The 8,387-nt window shown below is 41.6% G+C and overlaps 1 pseudogene; it reads right to left on the reverse strand.

Moving 5' to 3' along the window:
* Positions 1 to 3,364: 3,364 nt before the first annotated feature.
* Positions 3,365 to 7,081, reverse strand: LOC116763744 (annotated as a pseudogene).
* Positions 7,082 to 8,387: the final 1,306 nt, after the last annotated feature.

Raw genomic sequence — 8,387 nt, forward strand, 5'->3', positions numbered from 1 at the left:
TGAAACTGAACTGTGATTATTTGTAACAGAGGCCTCACCTGATCCTATGGAGGTTTCTGAAACTGGGATAGCCCTTCAGAATTGTCTCAGTTGAGTCAGGAGGACCAAGAAATTTTTACCACAACTTTGACTACTCATTAAATTCAAGCAGCCCTCAAGGAAGTGTTTTAATATTGACTAAGGCTATTTCTTTCAACCAAGGATGCTTCTAGAGATGAACTCAGCTGAGAGCCATTGGCAGCAACACTCCTAGTAGCTAAGAGAATGAATGCATTAGTTTTGAGCCCTTAACATTTATTTCAACTGGAGTAATAATCAAAAGCGTGAAAATAGTTACTAAAGTTACTAAAAGTTACTAAAGTAATAATCAAGATATGAAATCAATATATATTTAGGCTTTTAAAAAAAGGAAAACATGCAGAAATTTGTAATCTTATAATATTTGTATTACAAGAAGTGGAAAGATAAAAGAACAGAAGCACTAAGCCTTTGGGGCCAGTCCACCTTTAATGATTTATATTTCCCCTCCAGCTAAATTTGACTTTGAAGAAATCCCTGCCCACCATACCGGGTTTGAAGACCCAGAAAAGACAAGCACTGAGGATTTTATAATAATGCTCTAATCAACTTTGGGCAGAGGAAATTTTTCAAAACTGATACCTCTGACACTAGGAGTTCTGGTTCTTAAAGAAACACAGGGGAACTCTCTTATAATTTCATAACCACTTTTAAAGAATTTTAAGTATTTCCATTTTGCCACTTGAGACATCTCTTTTACATAAAAATTAGAGGAGGCATAGACTGCATCCTAAATGTTTGGTTTCAAGTCCTATCTGCCACCTAATAGCTGGATGACAAACAAGTTTTTAAGTTTCCCTACGCCTCAGTTTCCTCACATTTAAATATATGGGAAAGGTAATGAACCTGCCTCATGGGTTGATAGGATTAAAGGAGCTAAGAAAAGTACTTTGTATGGTGACTGACATCACTCAATCAATGATTGTGGTTATTATTTTGTTGTCTAAGTAGGTGTTTTGCTATCCCTTCATACATAATCCTGATAATCTTATGGTATCTTAGCAGATTAGATACACTGTGTCTTCTCTATTGTGTCATGTTAGTCTTTACTGCATATTTCGGATTCCGCATATTGCTGTTGGGGCAGATGCAAACTGGTTCACTGAGATTAACTGTGGAATCTGTGTCAAAAATAACCCATTTATGCCAGGACTGACACTACAAATCTAGACCCTTGGTACCAAAATAGGAAATGGATTCTTAGTCCAGATTTTGCCATATTTCAGTGTTTTTAGAGATCATGAGGATTATGTGATATTCCTTTTTAATTATTTATTTTTGGATATATTAAGGCTAGATAAAGTACGAGTGCTATCATTGTAACATGTTTACAGAATAATCCAATCTTGGTAGGGTACAAGCAGGAAAGTTTAATTTTTCTTCACTATTGCTTTCAACCTGTTTGGTTTGATCTAGTCTTCATGCCTTGATGAAGAAGGGCAGACAGGTGTCATAGCTTCCTGAGAACTTTCAATTAAAAGGAGTTCATGTGTTATAAGTTCCACATCAGACTACAACATGACTTACAACTTAATCCAGTTTTTAAAAGCAACTCCCTTCCCTATCCTAACTCACACTGACCTGGGGCTTGTCGTCTTGAATTAGTGGAGGACCTATTCATTTATTCCTCCTCCCTCTTACCTGACATGAAAGAAATCCGAAGCAGCACGGTGAAGGAGAAGAGAGATTAGAACCAAAGTGTAAGCTTTTAATTTACTTTTTACTTCTTTGGTCCTGCAATTTTTTTTTTTTTTTTTTTTTGCGGTACGCGGGCCTCTCACTGCCGTGGCCCCTCCCGTTGCGGAGCACAGGCTCCGGACGCGCAGGCCCAGCAGCCATGGCCCACGGGCCCAGCCGCTCCGCGGCACGTGGGATCCTCCTGGATCGGGGCACGAACCCGCGGCTCCTGCATCGGCAGGCGGACTCCCAACCACTGCGCCACCAGGGGAGCCCAGTCCTGCAGTTTTATTTTCTCTTGGCTACTGTTGATAGGTTGCCTGCTCTGGGACAGACATCCAAATGCCAGCTTGTGCTGCATTTCATTCTTTGGCGGAGTTGTGGGGATTTCTGCACTGCATGGTTTAATGATATCGACGATGTCCTCTCTGGCTGACATCCTGTCATGCCCAACTCAGACCCTACACCTGGTGGGTTTATTCCACAGTCTCTAACTTTTGAGCTTCCACTGTACCAGCCATCCACCTTCATAAATGGGGACCTTCAACATAGATTCATCCTGGCTCTGTCATGGCAAACTGTTGGGAGTTGTGACTGTTTATGGCTCCCTACCTTCAGGCCCTGTATTAAGGGGCTGCTTCACTGAACTTCAGCATTATCCAGATACGAGGTAGATATATGATTCTATGTCTGTGTATGCTCCCAAACTCCAGAGGACACAGGTTAAGCTACTGAGAATTCTCTCACTGCACCCCAGCTTGGTGCAGTGAGCTTGGGAGGGTCTATGAGTTTCTGACGCTTAGCAAATATGGGAGTGAGATGAGCATCTCTGGATTCTTCTCTTGGGCAGCCCAGCTCTTGAGGAGAAGAGGGATGTAGAAAGAAGAAAGGAAGATGGGAAAAGCCACAGCCCTTTTCTTCAACCTAGTAATGACTATCTGAAAAGACAACAATTTTTACTTCCAAGAAACCCTTTCCAAACTTCTGGTCTTCTCTGGATGTGGGTGATGGTCTGATGATGGCAGGATTGTTTGACATACCTTCAAAAAAGTCCCTCAGAGTTGTGTATATTGGCCCTTCTTTAGGCTGAGTGGGTTCCTATAATTTGTGACGTATAAGGTTGGTAATTTAGACAAAATTCTAAAAGATAAAAAAAAAATTCAATTTATCTCTGGGGTACGGTGGATAATTTAGCTCTTTGTTCTTTGGCTTTCTCATTTGCAAAAGGGATAAGATAATAGTACCTACATAGTTGTTGTGAAATTAAATAAGGTAATCCATGTAAAAGCTATAGCTGTTTAACACACTTTTTTTTTTTTTTTTAAACAAAGCAAACGGAAAAACCAAAAGGCAAAGCAACCCCAGGCCCCAGGATGGGTGGCGCGGGCCGGGTAGGAGCTCGTGCGGCTCTGGGGATGAGCGGTGGGCGCCAGAGGGCGCGGCTCCGCTTGCGTGACGTCCTGCCGCCCGGCGGCCGGCGCACGTTCCGCACGACGCACTTCACCGACGCTCTCGCGCAGCCCCTTGCCTGTGAGGGCCGAGCAGGCCTGGGTCAGGCTGTCACGCCCTCCCGATCTTGGAGGTGCAGTCGCTGAACGCAGTTTGGATGTCACGGATCCCGAGGCAAGTCTCAACGTCCTGCTTGCTGGCCAGCACCAGGATGGGGACGCCGCCCAGCGCCTCGCTCGTGACCATCTTCTCCAACGCTTGTACTCGGACAGTCTCTCCTCCGTGGAGCCCATGACATAGAGGACGCCGTGGCCCTCTGCTTGGTCCTTGTACCACAAAGACTGCAGCTCTTCCTGCGCCCCCCCCCCCCCACCCCGCTAAGCCGCACAGCAGGAGGCGAGCCTTTCCAACATCCACAGTGCCGATGTTTAGACCCACGGTGGTGGTGATTTTGGACAGACTCCTCCCCTTGGAGTTCTTATGAAACCGGGTTTTTGACCGCTCCCGGACAGTAGTCCTCACGGCATTGTCCAGACCCAGGATCAGGATGCAGTGCTGGTCCTTCAGAAGCATGACCTTGTACAGGTCTGACATCCTGCACCCACCCCGGGCCACTGGAGCCACCGCGTGCCTGACGCACAGACCCTGCGCCTGACGGCACGTGGGCCGTCCCAAGCACAGTTCTGAGTACACGGTAAGAATTCAGTCAGTGTGAGCCACCATCGTATAACCTGGTATCTTTATTTCACTATAAATAAATGTTGATGGAGTGTATATTTATTCATTTACTTAACATATATTTACCACTTAACTGCCATAGGAACTTTGGGGAGAGGTAATGAACAAATCAGCCGTCGTGAAGCTTATGTTATAGCGGGGGGAGGGAAATAATAAACAATCGAATAAGATTTATAATGTGTCAGAGAAAGATTAGTGCTATGAAGAAAAATAAACGGGGAGCGGATCAGGAGTGGGAAGAAGTGCTGCTATTTTAAGTGATGTAAGGACTCACGGATGAGGTGGCATTTGAACAGAGATCTGAGGTAAAGAATGTTATTCAGCATGTTAGCGGAAAATGTGTTAATTAAATTCAGTATTACAATCTCCAAAAGTTTGATACTATTTATAGCTCAAACAGATAACTAAGCCTTTTGCCCAATGAAGAAAAAATTACCTTGAATTGAGTAGATTAATTCAGTTGTTCAGGAGAGAGTTTATACTGTATATTAAAAATATATATTGGTCTAGCCTGGAAATCTTCCTTTTTCTTGCCTTTTAGCTTGTCTTGTGATTTTTTTTTTTGTTTAAGGTCAGGCATGAGGTAATAGGAATTATAAACAGGCCCTTAGTGTGAGGTTCTATGTTAATCTGGCTAGAAGTTGGGCTGTGTTTAATGTTTGCTCTAGCCGTAGGTGCCACTGGCTTCAGATTCCTGGAGTGTACTTGTTTTTGTCTCCCTGTTTTTGGAAGCTTCCCTAAGAATTCCTCCTTAGACAAAGTCTGCACCTTGCAGCTCTTTCAGTGTTATCTATTGTTATTATACTGGAGTCCTGTTGGCGTGGTAGTAGGGTGTGTGGGTGGAAAAGTGATCTATAATCTTATGATTAAAAGTCAGTCATGGGCTTCCCTCGTGGCACAGTGGTTGAGAGTCTGCCTGCCGATGCAGGGGACGAGGGTTCGTGCCCTGGTCCAGGAAGATCTCACATGCCGCGGAGCGGCTAGGCCCATGAGCCATGGCCGTTGAGCCTGCGCATCTGGAGCATGTGCTCCACAACGGGAGAGGCCACAACAGTGAGAGGCCTGCGTATCGCAAAAAAAAAAAAAAAAAAAAAAAAAGTCAGTCATTTAGTGGGCCTGTGTCCCTGGGTTTTGACTTTCATAAGTGTTTCTTTGCTTTCTCCATTTCCCCCTTAGGTGAGACAGGAAGGCTAGAGGGAGCTGGAGTTGGGGGAAGACCCTTCCTTCTACCTAGGGTAAGTTGCTGGTAGAGTCTTTTTCCCTGGAGAGCAGGCCTTTGTTATAGAGAATGCTCCAGATGTATTTCAAAATGATGACTTTTCCTCCACCTGCCAGAGCCAGGATGGGATAGTTCATAGCTCTTCACTGAAAACCTGGAGGGTTCCCAGAATGAAAACCAATGAAAGTATAGGAGCAAGATCTTATTTTTAAAAGAATAATTATTGACATATAGCTTATTAGAGATATGCACAAATCATAAGTGTACAGCTCAATAAATTTTCACCAAGAGAAAATACCCATATAACCAGCAACCTGATCAAGAAATAGAACATTGGCAGCATCCCAGAACCCCACTAATGACCACTTCCAGTCACTATGCTTTCCAAGGTAATCATTATCCTAACTTCTCACAGTATAGATTAGTTTTGCCTATTTTTGAGCTTTATATAAATGAAATCATAAAGAAGGAATTCTTTTGTGTTTGGCTTTATTTCAATCAACATAATGTTTGTAAGATTAAACTGTGCTATTACATGTAGAAGTTCATTCACTCTCATTATTGCATAGCATTTCATTGTATGAATGTAAGATCATTTATTCATTCATTCTGCTGTGATGAACCTTTGAATTGTTTCCTTTTTTACTTTATTAAGGAGAGTGCTGCTATGCACTAGTGTACATGCCTTTTCATGAACATATGTAGTTGTTTCTGCTAAGTGTATATCCAAGTTTATATCTAGGAGTGGAATATACACGTTTGTCACTAGTAGGTATTGAATGCCAAATAGACGTGCAAGTGTCTGTAACACTTTAAACATATGAGAGTTTGAGTCACTCCACATGCTCACCAATACTTGCTATGATCAGTCTTTTTCCATTTAGCCATTTTTGTGCATGTTATGTGAAAGCAGCAGCTGATAAAATGTAAAACCTACCTGTTAGTTTTGAATATTGGCTGCATGGCAGTCTTGAACTCCGAGTTCTGTCTCTTCAGCACCTTGATATTTTCAGAAGTTCTCTGTGGGTTCTCTGCCTCTGTTCAGTTACCCCCTGACTAGACCCATTTTCCAGAACCTTGGTCTCTCACTGTGTTCCAGAAATTGGCAGATTCCCTGAAGGAAGTATGTTTTCCATCTCCTTTTTTTTTTTTTTCTTTTTGTGGCTTGAAACAACAATCATCATTTTGTTATCTCTCACAGTTTCTGTGGGTAAAAAATTTGAAAAGGTTCAACTCAGGGTATTGCATGAAGTTGCAGTCAGTGATGTGAAGCAAGAACAGTGGAAGCTGCAACAGCTGGGCACTGGCTCTTCATGTAATCTTGGGGCCTCTCTCTTCATGTAGTCTTGAGTACCTCCATATGGATTCTGCATGTGGTCTAGTTTGGGCTTCTTACAGCATGCTGGCCTCAGGGCGGTTGGACTGCTTATGTGGTGGCTGTAGGACCTGGCTCCTCAAGTTCTGTGCTTTAGCAGTTCTCCAGCACCTTCAAAATTGTATGTGTGTGTGTGGTATATACATACATACATATAGACATACATATAGACACATGTCTATATGTATGTATATATACATATACATGCATGTATATATCACACGTCATAAACAGAAGTAGAAATAGAAGTCCTATTTGATGAGTCTTATTTATTTGTTCTTAGGAACACTTGTAAGGGTTTCTCTGAAACAAAAAATGATTTTTGCTATTTGATTCGTTTGCTTGTTTTTTAAGAGAGAAAATTCTGGCCAACGTAGTCTCTAAACATTATATCTCTTCCACAGGAGAATCAATATAGAATAAGCTAGTCTGAAATTTGTGGATTTCCAATTCTAAATAGAGTGTCGTGAATTCATGCTTAAAGCTTTTGGTATAACCCATTTTCAGAAGTGTTGAGGACAGCACTTATAATACATGGTATACATCAAATGCCCTGCATTGATCTACAGTTCAGTAGAAAGGCAGACGGATAAATGCATTGACATCATTTTGTCATCCACAAACACCACTAAATGTATTTCTGAAAGTGTTGAAAAGAGCAGTGTGTGCTGTCATTTTATGAAATGTACTGCATTTGTATTGAGAACTGATGGGGAAAAGAAGAAAATAATCCACTGTGAATGTACTTTAACCAAGAGATTGGATTTTTCTAAAAACAAAAAAGCAAAAAACAGTAAAGTAGTTGCCTTAAGGTCACAACACTCAAAGAAGTGGCGAGTCATCAAAACAAAACTAAGATAAATCATCAGGAGGAAGAAAATGTCGAAAGATAAATATAGAATTATTTTTGTTCTTTTGGTTTTTTATTTTTCCAAATAAATTACTTGCAATTTAACCAAGGTCTACTCAAAGGGTAGAGAATTGTTCCGTGATTTTTTTAAAAGAGCAAATATTACATGATGCTGTTATCAAACTTCTAACCCCAACCATATTTAAGTTGCTAAAAATTTAAAGCATGCTTTACTGTGTGAATGGCTACACCAAATAACAGATTTTCAATGTAGCGAAAACAGCCTTATATTGGAAGAAGATGCCATCTAGGGTTTTTATAGCTAGAGAGGAGACAGTAATTCCTGGCCTAAAAGCATCAAAGGACAGACTGACTCCCTTGTTAGGGCCTAATGCACCTGGGGACTTTAAATTGAACCCAGTGCTCACTTACCATTCTGAAAAATCCTAGGGCCCTTCAGAATTATGCTCAGTCTACTCTGCCTGTGCTCTATAAATGGAACAACAAAGCCTGGATGACAGCACATCTGCTTACCTCATGATTTACTACATATTTGAAACCCACTGTGGAGACCTATTGCTCAGAGGAGAGATTCCTTCCAAAATGTTACTGCTCATTGATGATGCACCTGGTCACCCAAGAGCTCTGATGAAGGTGTGTAATGAGAATAATGTTTTCATGCCCGCTAACACAATATCCATTCTACAGCCCACGGATTAAGGAGTGATTTTGATTTTCAAGTCTCATGATTTAACAATATATTTCATAAGACTATAGCTGCCATAGATAGTAATTACTCTGATGGACTGGGGTAAAGTAAATTAAAAACCTTCTGGGAAGAATTCACCCTTCTAGATGTCATTAAGAAAATCCGTGATTCATGGGAAAAGGTCAAAATATCAGCAATAACAGGAGTTGGGAAGAAGTTGATCTAACCCTCATGAGTGACTTGGAGGGGTTCAAGACTTCACTGGAGGAAATAACCTCAGATGAAGTGGAAA

The sequence above is a fragment of the Phocoena sinus genome, chromosome 12, assembly GCF_008692025.1.
Source record: "Phocoena sinus isolate mPhoSin1 chromosome 12, mPhoSin1.pri, whole genome shotgun sequence".
Lineage (NCBI taxonomy): Eukaryota > Metazoa > Chordata > Mammalia > Artiodactyla > Phocoenidae > Phocoena > Phocoena sinus.